Genomic DNA, 13,336 nt, shown 5'->3' with positions numbered 1-13,336 from the left:
TGTCTAAAATGAAGGTGTTCAGAGCTAAATCTATTGTAAAGGATTAGTTGTAGGGTGACTTTAAAAATCAATATAGTTTTTTGAGAGATTATTGTTTTGATGGGTTTTGAGCATAACATCATTCCTATGGTATACATGCAACCCTAATTGCTTTGGATCTAGGATTTTCTCAAGTTATACATGCAAATAATCATCCAAAGCATAAACCCTAATACCTAGCATACCAATTTTGAAATTGACATATAATTAGGGTTAGAAACCTTACCTCACTTGTTATGTAGCAATAACAAGAACAATCCTTCTTGATATTGACTTTTGAAAGCCTAGTGCCCCAAGTGTTGCACCTCTAATGGAGTCATAAACACTCAATGCAAGAAGATGACTTAGGAGATAGGTAAAATCGGCTAGGGCAACTCAAAGAAGACGGTTGAGGCTATTAGGGTTTTTGAGTGGAAACCCTAATTTCCTTGCTTAAACCTTAAGCAATCCATGGATCCCTTTTAGAAGTGTGACAACCCAAAAATTTCCGTTAGTTTTAACGTCGAAATTAATTAAGTCAAAAAAAAAATTAGCCAAATTTATCCCGAAAATATTTTTGACCGGAATTAAACCCGTTGGAATATTGTAAATAATATACGTTAAGCGAACCAAAACTAAGGTGGTATAATTTTAAAATGTTGCCGTGTTTAACGGTAGTCGTGAAAAACATCGTTTGCGGTTGGTGTCAGGTGAACCCCAACCAGGCCATAAACTCCACCCTATATAAGGGTTGAGTGGATTTCATTCCCACCTTTTTCCCACCTTATACACACTCTCTTTACTTTCTCTCTCTACAAAACGGGTTTTGGTCAAAAATCGCCCCTTCAAGCTTCAAATTGATAAGTTAACCTTCCTAGCTTGTTGTTTAACTCTTTTAGCTTGCAAATCCGAGGCTTAAACATCCAAAAACCCCAAGAACAAGAGTTTACGGTCTTGGGAGCATCCCAAAACCGTAAACCCCTTGGAAGAGGGTTTTGATGCCCAAAAACCCTTCCAAACCACTTCTAATGCTTAACAATGACTTAGAGGCTTGCATGAAAGGACTTAGAGCACCAAAATCATAGAAAATGGGGAGTAAACATGAGTTTACAGTCTAAGAACATTCTTAGACCGTAAACCCATCTTCAAGGACCATAAAAACCTTTAAGGTGTTAAACTACCCCTCAAACACCCCCAAAAGCTTCCATGAGTGCCTAGAGCCTTGTAAACCTTCATTTGATGCACCAAAACATAGGATTCATGGAAAACATGAGTTTACTACCGTAAACTCATGTGTTTAAGGTAGTAAACTCCCCAAGAACATCTTCTTAGACCGTAAACACATTTCCAAGGTGTTTAAGTGCCTTTAACACCTTCCTATGCTCATATAAGTGACTAGAAACTTGCATGCACGAGTTACAACCACCAAACAACAAAAGAAATGGGCAAAGATGAGTTTAAGACCGTAAACTCATGTGTTTACAGCCGTAAACTCCTCAAGGAGTGGCCATGGACCGTAAACTCCATAAAATGGTCCATTTGGAGCCTAAACCACTTCCTATACCCTAGAATTGAACCTAGCCTAATTCCACAAGTGTTATAAGACCTTAATGCATCAAAGAACACCCCACCATGAGTTTACAGCCATAAACTCATGGGGATAAGGTCTTAGGGCCGTAAAATCTATAAAGAGTTTACTCTTGAAGAGTAAACTCCCTAACTAGGCCATACACTCCCTTAGATGTTACCCGGGACACGCCTAGCACTTGACCAAAGTGTTTTCCGCTCATTAGGATGTGTATACATGTTTAATTAGTATTATAATTGCTAATTGTATGTAAAAATATGTCATCATATGTTAATAGGTCACTAAGTGTGTTCAAGTCTTCACTTGACACCGAGCACCCAACCGGCACCTCCACCCGATCCACTTACAACAGGTGAGTTCATACCTCTGAATTAACCTTTAAATGTTTTTACATGCCTTTATGGGGGGGGGGGAATACAAGTTAAAACATGTCATTTATCATATCAATCACATGTGATTGATAACCCACATGCACAAGGATTTATTACACTGTCAACTGTTTTACCAAGTATGATACTGTAAATAGTTTTCCAAAACATCTTTACTTGTTCAAATCTTTTCTCAAATTGTCTCCCGCACTGTATGTTTTACTTCAAATTCAGTTACAGCAGGATTTTAAACAAAGGCTTTCTTTACTTATATTGTTTTATCAAAGTTATAATCAAGACTTGTTTATGAAAGATTTTCAAGGGTTTCTAAAGGTTTTCAAACTTATTTTACAAAAGAATACCAAGTCATGATTTTCTTAAGTGTAAAGGTTTTCCAAAGTTTTCATCAAAGTTTTCTTCCATGTTTTTATACTTCTACTTCGTTAGATACTACTACTTAGTTATGCCTCTACTTCGTTAAATGCTCCTACTTAGTTAAATGCTACTACTTCGTTAAACGCTTCTACTTCGTGACACGCTTCTACTTCGATAACGCTTCTACTTTGTGAAACGCTTCTACTTCGTGAAACGCTTCTACTTTGTTAACGCTTCTACTTCGTTAAACGCTTTTACTTAGTTAAATGCTTCTACTTCGTTAATGCTACTACTTCGTTAAATGCTTCTACATCGTTAAATGTATGCCTGTATTTGTATAGTTATATAAATAATGTTTAAAGGACTTAGGAAGGCTAGTTCGCCCTATTTCCTTTTCCTCGTTTGGATGTGGTCTCGTGGGATCGGATATCGATCCGAAGGTCGTTTAATCATTAATTATATATCATGTGTACATGTATAGACATAAAGGTTTACAAGGTTCAGTTCACACGCAAGTCTATATCATCTCTCCAACGCCTCTAATAGAATACAAATTATGAGATGCATCTTCAAGACACGGATCTCCCCGTCGTCGAGTTGGTAACCAGAGTCTCCTGTAGGGAGAGCGGGAATAGTGTGTATAGATCTATACGGGACTAACACCCCCACACCCTGACTGCTAGCTACAGTCCATGGCCTACCAAGCCAAGGGGTGACAAATGTCATATTTACACCGATGCTTGCAGGGAGTCAAGTACTCTAGTGTCGATCAGTATGGTTACGAGTATCTCCATGTTTACCTTATAATTCATGGCCTTAAGGTAACGATGATTAACACTGTATGCTGGAAACACACTCTTAGAATTACTCTTGGTTTTAGACCTTGCTAGCTGTATCTTTCATTTGATACTGTCTAAGGTCTGTGTTTCTTTGTTTTAGACCTTGCTAGCCGTCTCGTACATTTGATACCGTCTGGGGTCTGTGTCTCCTTTTGTTAGACTGAGCCAGGCGTGTCGTTCATTCAATAATCTCCTGGAGTCTATGATTTCTTTTGCCTTAGTTAGCAGTATTTTTCTGCTGAGGCATATGTTATTTTTCCTATTGTTTATTCTCATACTTAATTTAAAATCAAATACTGTATTTTGGTAATGATAGTATTTCAAGGAAAATTACTCTTTAAAATATAACTATGTCGAGTCTTGGTAGAAGACTGCTTTTATTTAGAAAATATAAGATTTTCTGGAAAGGACTCTAATACACCGTTGATTCTAAACTACTACTTTTATAAAGTTATTTGGACAAAATGCTCACTTACACAAATGACACTAAATACTTATGAACTCACCAGCATTTATAAAAATGCTGATACTCGCTTTCAAAATAACTTGTATTCTCAGGTTAGCGATAGATAGGTACATCTCAGAAGCTTTTGTTGAAGACAGTTTAGTACCGAGCTGTAACTATATTAGTTTCTGTATTACTTTGATGTTTCTATGCATTGTAAACTATGTAAAACTATTACTATTAATGCAATGGTTGTTGTACTTTGATTACTATATTGCATATGTTGTGATACTTGACATGACGTCATCCACCCCATAACGTTTCCGCCGTTCCGGTTTTGGGGTGTGACAAGAAGGCCCCCTTGGACGAAATATTTATGGGATTCCATAGATTTCGTCCAATCCCTTCTATTAGGAATCCATAGCTCAACTAGCAACTATCAGATAATTGCATTATCAGCCCCCTTTATTTAATCAGTCTCCTTTGATCAAAAATTAATTCCAAATTAATTTCTAATTAATACTAATTGATTTCCAAATAATATATTAATCTTATAATATATTAATTAAACCATTTTGAGTACCAATTTATTATTCATATAATAAATTCTACTCTCTCCCCTCTCGTCATCCTATCAAGTTGCATGAATGAAGGCAACCCAAAAGGACCATGCTTATAATCGGTTCAAGTACATACCAATAATAGTTATGGGCTTAAAAACCTAATCCAACATGTTTGGAGTTACAAACCAACAACCCAAGTATAACAGTGAAGTAAGAAGTGTGCAGTGAATCAAATCTCATCAAGTTCAAACTCAAATATTCAATAGGATATATATCTGCCTTTAAGCACTTAAGGTGGGGTTTAAAGCTCGACAAAGGTAATTACTAGGACTGTACGGGTGTTTTTTGAAAGGATCATTGCTAGGGAAAATACTAATAGTTGTGGGTATTGATTCCAATAATGGAATCTACCTAATAGCTTATGTTGTTGTAGAAGTTGAGTTAAAAGATTCATAGACCTGGTTCTTGGAGTACCTTGGTGATGATTTGGATTTGGATGCGTCATGTAACTTCACTTTTGTATCTGACAGACAAAAGGTATGAAATAATTTATTTTGTTGGTTGTGATTGCTTGGTTTATACTAACCTGAATATAGTTAAATGTGCAGGGACTAATACCTTCCATAGAAAAAGTGTATCCAAATGAAGAACATAGATGGTGTTTGAGATACATAGATGAAAACATGAAACTGCAATGGAGGGGTGAAGAGGTTAAAGATCATTTGTGGACTTGTGCTACCAGAACAAACCTTAGCCACTTTGAAAGGGCAATGAAAGAATTGTAGGATTTTAATTTGGTTGTGTATGAATGGCTAAGAAAAATTCATGCAGTTCATTGGGCTAGGTCCCATTTCTCTGGTAAGTTGTTTTAAACATTTTTTCATAGCTAGCCAATATTGTTTGTCATTTTTTAATTCTTATTTATATGTCACAAGTAGAGCACATTCATATTGTTTGCTAAATAACATGTGTGAAGTATTCATCTCTAAGCTAGAGCATGGTATGGGTAAACCTATCATTACATATTTAGAGTACATTAGGGTGTATTTGATGAAGAGAAATCGCATTGTCCAAAAAGAAATTGATAAATGCAGAAGTACATTGATCCCTACTGCCACAACTATCCTTGAAAAAAAATTAAAAATCCAACAAATATAGGGCACTATTTTGTGGTTTTGGAAAGTATCAAATGATTAGTATGATGTTTTATAAATATGTGGTGAACTTGAATGAAAGGACATGCAGTTGTAGGTATTGGGAGATAATAGGGATAGTCTGGAAGCATGTAGTTGCTGTAATTTGGGAACATATTCAAAATGTTGAAAAAGCACAAGAACCTTAACACTGGTGCATCCTTGTTATAATCTAAAGACATCTAAGGCAATGTAGTTTAACAAGATAGACCCAATCAATGGTAGGAGCATGTGGCCATGATCTAGATGTCCAACTACTATCTTAGCCCCTAAACATCACATACAAGCAGTGTTGTAAAACTCGTCGATTTGACCGATTACTCATCCGAGTACTCGCTACTCGGTCCTTTACCGAGGCGAGTTACAGAATCCCAAGTACTCCCCGATCGACCCCTTACTGAATTGAGCAGTGTTGTAAAACCCGGTCAACTCGGTGATTAGTATGTATAATATACTTAATGACTTATTATTTAATACACAGACAATTGATTATTACTATATATATATATATCTTAAATTTTCAACAATTATTCACGAAGTGAGACCATTATGTGTTTTTCAGTTTTTGTGTATTCACATGTATCTAGTTTTGTTATATATTTCAATCAACTTATGATTTTAAATTATGATTTTGACATATATAATTTCCCTAAAAATATTTCCACGTGAATTACTGAATCCGAGTACTCCTGAGTACTCCCGAGTACTCGCTACTTGGTAGTTGGCCGAACAAGTACTGAGTAACGAGTTCTACAACCTTGCATACAAGTAAGTTAGTTACATTATTGGTTGGTTAAAATATTTTGTTATCCATGCAATTATTTGATTTCATTGATCTTCTTGTAGGTTGGAAGGCCTAAGAAAAAAAGGACGAGGGCTATAGATGAGTCTACTAGCCAAACAAGGAATCATTCAAGGAAATTTTTAACTGCCACTTATTCTAAATGTCATAACAAAGGACATAACTCTAGAACTTGTAAGGGTCAAGGTAAGGCAAGTTAAATTATAATGGGTGGTTCAAGTGCAGTGGGTGGACCAAGTTAAACAACAGTGGATGGATCAAGTCATGGTGCAATGAGTGGCTCCAGGGCAAAGAAGAAAGATAATGAAAAAGGGCCAGAAGTTCAAAAACAAGGAGCTAAGTGAAGTTGATTAGTGGATCATGATCGAGTATTTTGAATATCTTTTGGTTTAGATTATGTAATGGTAAATGTCTTTTGAGATGTTAGTCTCTAAAACTTGTCTTGCTAACTGGATAATTAGATCTTTTGGTAGTAGCCTAGTAGGTTAATTAAGTGGTTGTGATGATGTTCAATGCTTATAAAAGTTTGTATGTCATGCTACCATTCTAGTGTTTTGATGTTGGTTGTTTATGAATAATTAAAGCAAATATATATGACCACAATTCATTACATGTAATCAACATTGATATTGGTTGTTTATGATTGACCAAAAGTTGATATATATATATATATATATATATATATATATATATATATATATATATATATATATATATATATATATATATATATATATGACCAAAATTCATTATATGTAATCAACATTTCAAGTAACTTAATATGCAATACCATTAACATTGATAACCAAAAGCATACATTACACCATTCTAATACATAAGTCTACATTCCAATACATAATCTCAATCCCAAAATGAACTGCTAATTCCCATTCCACTATATAATCCCCATCCCAAAATACTTCACAAAAAAATCCCAAAATACCATACCCTAACACTACCCAAATACTATACCCTTCCACTACCCAAATCTCACTACTACTTAATGCTTACTTATATAAACGAAAAAAAGACCAAGACAAAACAAGCAACCACTCCATCTTCACAGCATCTGCACGAACTTCATTTAGCATCATTTCAACTTTGTTCTTTGACCTTAGCAAACCAGGAATGATCTCCACAAACCTAGGGCATATCGGATCGTCCACTCACCCAAGAAATGGACAACTTGGACTGTTTCGAGAACAAGACCAAAACCTCCTATTTGGATTGGGGTTCGTCCAAGATGTCACTCTCACAACTATGCTTCCATACATACAAATCACCATTTTTTCTTCTTCCAATTCTTCAGCTTTCGCGTAACAGAGATAAAGAGAAAGAGAGGGACATAGGATTTATTTGAGCGTTACATTCTAGGGATTTTTTAAAGAGAAGTGGAGGTCCCAAAAGTAAAAAACCCAAAATACCCCCACGTGGGACGCACGTGATATAGCCTAACACATGAATATAATGGAGTTAGTAAAAAGGGTCATCTCTGCAATTTTTGCAAACCATATGGACCATTTGCATTAAAAAAAATTGGCAAAGACTGAGTTTGTGACTTTTGGTAAGCAACGTAGACCGTTTTTATAGTTTTGTCATATATTTATGTAAAAAAATAGTTATAAAAGGACGTTACAAATAAAGATAGCGGCAACACAAGAGAAAACAAATAAAAGTAGTGGGAAAGTTATGCTATTAAAAGAAGTGGTAAAAAGTAAACAAAAAGGGGGGTAAATAGTAAAAAAAAACACAAAAAAAATTGAGATAAAAACGGCAGAGTTGTCAAAGTTCTAGATTTTAGGAAACTTTGTATAAAATTAGATTGGTCTGTGTAATAAGATTATGATGATATGTAAAAACGAACATCCTTATTATTATTATTATTATTATCATTATTATGGATTATGATAAATACCTTGTATAGATTTTGGCACTTTAGTCCATCCAAAAGAAGAAAACTATATGATTACATTAAAACCTTTTTCACGCATTGATTTGCCAAGTATCATTAAATCCTAAGATTGAAATCTTTTCCTCTCATGCTAAATTCTGAAATTACCAACACGTTCTTTTATCTAATGTATAACAACTTGTATATAAGAACTAAATTTTATTAATTTTCAAAAGACATTAAATCTTCCAACAAATTACATGATATAATGTCAAATGAAAACTTCAAATCTTATTTATAAAATAGTAATGTACTTTCGAAATATTCTCACCTACCATAAATCTTATGAGAGATAAGTTATTAACATGCTGTTTTTGGAAAAACATATACACTAATTTTGAAATCTTTTCAAAAATAAAAAATAAAAATATCCTTATAAATATAAATTAGTAATACTATTTTGACCATGATAAGTAATTTACTAACATGTAAAAGTTTCTGGAAAGTACAATGGATTAGTTTTAATATATTTATAACAAAATATTATCACCCATGCATTTGTTTTTTATTAGAATATGTTATTTTTAAGACTATTACAAGTTCTTCCAACTTTAAAGCACGGCAACTTTGAGAGGCTAAACCATTTGTTTTTGAGGTTTGAGATGACAGCTAGAAGATGGAATGCAATGTTTTTTTATTCCTCAGTGACAAGTTACAAAATATGTTTTTTTTCCTCATATGATACAACCATTTTAAGCATGATTTTCAACAACTATTAACTATTGACTATGAGTCTATGACATACAAAGTTCTTTAGCTACTCAAAAGTTTAGCTCCAAACAAACAAAATCATCTTAAAACTTACCAAAAATCCTCGCAAGAACAAGATCCATCTACAAAGTGATGAAACCGACTATTATCTCTAAGTATAATCTCTCTCCCTTCAACTTTAGACATCAATTTAATTGTAGAATGACAAACAACACAAAATCTTAAATTCTTCTTCACAATAATCGGTTTCCCAATTGGCATCCTTATAAGTGCATATGCTATTGCAATCCTCTCACTACGATGATTCAAAATCTTCACCTTCATATATGTAACATCCCAAATTTCGAGTCCAAAAATTTCATTTTAATTAACCGATTATAAAAACATTCATAAGAAAACTACGTAAGACTATATCATTTCGTAAATCAATATATTGTGTCTGAAAACCCAAATCATAAAATAGCAACATGTCAGAGCACAATCCCAGAATATCTCAAGTGCGGAAAATCAATGCGTGTGTGTATGATGTGCTGCTACCGCGCCGGCTCCTTCCCCTTCGTTGAAGAGCTACCTGAAACCAAAACTGTAAATTGTAAGCACAAAGCTTAGTGAGTGCCCCCATCGTACCACATACCATACAATCATATAGCATACTTACTGTCGGGCAATTCTAGGGTGCCCGACCTATCTGGTACAACCATTCTAGGGTGCCGTCCTACCCGGTACGGCCATTCTGGGGTGCCGACCTACCCGTGTCAAGCCATTCTGGGGTGCTGACCTACTTATGTCAAGCCATTCTGGGGTGCTGACCTACTCGTCGGTCCTAACAACCGACCCTCGGGGACTATTACACCCCCTACTGCTACTATCATATATATCATAACATAAACACACTATCAGACATATATGGGGTGTCCGAATTGCCCTTCGGTCCTAACAACCGAACTTGGGAAGTATTCCCCTCCTACGACCATTATCACATATAACATATCATGCTGACATATAAACATATCATCACATACTGTCAGACATATCTGGGGTGTCTGACGTACCCTTCGGTCCTAACAACCAAACTCTATTACTATCACATATAACATATCATGTCAGCATATAACATATCAGGTAGTAGCAAACCTAGATGATATCACAAAGACAATCATCTAACATACAAATCCTACTGGTGGGCCGACATTGTGGCCGTAGACCCACCGCTACTGGAATGTAACTCACCTCGTACGAGTAACTGCTGATAATCTGTGCGGGAAATCTCTATTTGTTGCTGCTCCGGAAATCCTCCGGCTATAATCCCCACAAAACACCCAGTCCGAATCTGATATCTTCTCTTAGGGTAAAATGACTATTTTATCCCTGACCAAGTCCAAGTCCAAGCCAAAGTCAACTTCCAGTTGACCCGACTCGCCGAGTTGGGCCGCCAACTCGTCGAGTCCCTATCCTTTCATCTGTCCTTCTTCACGCCTCTACTCGTCGAGTTTGGGAACGACTCGACGAGTTCTCCTTCTAAAACAACCCCGAATGAACCTTCATCCGACTCGCCGAGTTGTATGAACAACTCGTCGAGTTCATCTCCATCCTATGAACAAGTCATGTCCTCGACTCACCGTGTTGTATGAACAACTCGTCGAGTTCATCTTCAAGAGTTGGGAGATTCCCTTGGACTCGCCAAGTCGGCTCATGCACTCGCCGAGTCCTATGAACTCCAGGACTATGGCTTATCCCAATATGTTTGGGTTACTCCCCTGGACCCTCTAAAACCTTTCTGACACTCAACTGGTCTCTAAAACTACTCGCCAAGTCGATATTGTCTAAGTCTATTTCTTCGATTTATGGTGTACAACTCTTGTCCAAATGATAGATCTAGGTCCCTAAACTCGATCTAGCACATAAAGTTACGAACTTTACGTGCATGCATGGGACTTTGAGCCTTAAAGGCTCTAAAAGAGACTCTCAAGTTGCATGGGGGCTTCCATGGGTGCAAAGGCAGCCCTTTTCTGCCTTGTAACTCCTTCGTGGACCTAGATCCGAAGCCTCAACCCCCAACCATGCTTGCAATCATGGTTGGTTACCAAGAATGGCTTATAAAAGCCCTAAATCTCCCCAAAAAGGGATCTAGCAAATGAACAAGCAAGGTATCGACTTTATACCTTCTGGGAACTGCAAATGATGCACAAACTTGAACTCCCTTGGTCTTCTCTTGATCCCTCTAGGACCTTCCTTCTTCCTTGTGATCAAAATCACCAAAAAGCACCACAAATGCCTTAGCTCTTTACACAACAGTTAGGGTTTGCTATGGGGGGTTTCTGGAAGCAATAGGGACAAAGGGTGGCTGGATGAGATGCTTAAATAGGGTGCAAACCCTTAGATTAGGGTTTTTTCCAGTTAGAGTCTACTCGTCGAGTCTGGAAGCCGACTCGACCAGTCCGTCATTTAAATCCCGTATCAAATTTTCTTCTACTCGACGAGTTGGGCCTTCAACTCGCCGAGTCCCAGGCCAAAAATGCAAAATTCTTAAATAAAATACATACTAGGAACCAGGTGCTACAATATAATAATCCAAATCAAATGGAACAAAATCAACATCAGGAACATATCCAACTTTAATTATCTTCCTCAAAAGCTCATCAAGTTTCAAATCAATCTCCTTTTTATCCCCATGACACAAATCTTCAACTCCAAAAACATGAACTCTCTTATCAACATCAACCCAACTACATCCCTTAAGTTTTTTCACATTTTCATCTTTCATCATCTTTCTAACACTTTTCACATCCTCCCACTGTTGTTCTTTTGCGTATATATTCGAAAGTAAAACATGGGCCCCACTGTTTAAAGGGTCAATAATCTTTAAACTTTTGGATGCAAGCTCTCCCCTTTCTTTATCGCCATATTTTCTACAAGAAGCTAAAAAGGAACACCAAGCGTATGCGTTTGCCTCAAATGGCATACTTTTTATAAAATTTTCAGCTTCTTTAAGCTTCCCTGATCTTCCCAATAAATCAATAACACAAGAGTAGTGTTCTGATTTAGGTTTTACACCATAGATTGTTTCCATGGAGTTAAAGTAGCTTAATCCTTCTGTTAATAACCCCGAATGGCTACATGCGTTTAAAAGATTTATAAATGTGACTGAATTTGTAACAAAGGAATGAAGAGATCTTCCAATGTTATATGTTTTTAAAGGTCCACAAGCACAAAGTATACTGCATAGAAGATGTTGATCGATTGTAACATCTTCAGTCAGCATCTTCTTAAAAGAAACCAGTGCTTCTTCGTTATACCCATTTTTTGCATACCCATTAATCATTGAGTTCCATGAAACTTCATCTTTAGAAGGCATCTCCTCAAAAACCATACAAGCCTCAATGATAGACCCACATTTTGAGTACATGTCTGCTAAATTACTACCCACAAACATTTCTTAACTAAGCCCAACCTTAAGAGCAAGACAATGGATTTGCTTACCAATTTGGACAGATTTGAGAGACGAGCAAGCTTGAATCACACTGGAAAATGCAAACTGGTTTGGGCTTTCATCGGAGACGTACATTCCACAAAATGTGGTAATTGCTTTTGCGAACTCAGAATTCTGAGAAAACACAGAGATCATAGCAGTCCAAGAAACCAAGTTTCTTTTAGGCATTTCATCGAACAGCCTGTGGGCATACCCGAGTTGACCGCATCTTGCATACATGGACAAGAGATGATTGGTAAGATATGTGGATGATGGGTAACCAGAGGTGATGAGTTGCGCATGAAGTAGCTTTCCATTAGATAGCTGTTTGGATTGCACGTAGGTTTGAATAATGTGCGCCAAGGTATTCGAGTGTTTTTGCTAGTGTTTGGTTAACATTCGAAATGTCATAACAAATTTCGCCTCTCGCCTCTCTCCAGATCGCTCCGCTGTCGCCCGCTTATCCTTCTCATCGCCGTCTCCATAAGCTATCAGTCAAAAGAATGACACATTCATCTTTATCTCTCATATGCAACACAGTAATTGAAACAAGGGATTCTAAGGGGGTGTTTGACTTATCTTTTGAGAGGTCAAAAGTTCTTTTTGGAAAAAATAAAATGCAAAAGATGTTTGGTAAAAACATTTTAAAAACTATTTTTGGATTTTGGATAGAAGGAAAACTGACTTTTTGTTTTTTGTAAAAGTCAGGAAAACTTGACTTTTTGTAACTTTTGCCTCCCAAAAAGATATGCCAAACACCCCCAAGGGGTGTTTGGAAGCTTATTGTTTATTAGTTTATTTGGGTGGAAATAAACAATAAGCAAGGAAGAAGATGCTTATTAAAATCACCTTATTTAGCTTATTCTTAACACAATAAGTTGATTTTTAAGGATTTTATCAAAACACTTAAACTTAGATTATTGTGGTGGGAATAAACAAATAAGCAATAAACACCATCTTTTTTTTTATTATCTAAACACCCCCTAAATACACCATAACTAAAACCATTTTTAA

At 36.2% G+C, this 13,336-nt stretch overlaps 1 pseudogene; it reads right to left on the bottom strand.

Annotated features, from left to right (window-relative positions):
• Positions 1 to 11,395: 11,395 nt before the first annotated feature.
• On the bottom strand, positions 11,396 to 12,856 carry LOC111890200 (pentatricopeptide repeat-containing protein At4g21065-like; annotated as a pseudogene).
• Positions 12,857 to 13,336: the final 480 nt, after the last annotated feature.

Source organism: Lactuca sativa, chromosome 6, assembly GCF_002870075.4.
Source record: "Lactuca sativa cultivar Salinas chromosome 6, Lsat_Salinas_v11, whole genome shotgun sequence".
In the NCBI taxonomy this organism is placed as follows: domain Eukaryota; kingdom Viridiplantae; phylum Streptophyta; class Magnoliopsida; order Asterales; family Asteraceae; genus Lactuca; species Lactuca sativa.
The sequence above is the reverse complement of the archived record's forward strand: the minus strand, read 5'-3'. Positions and strand labels throughout refer to the sequence as shown.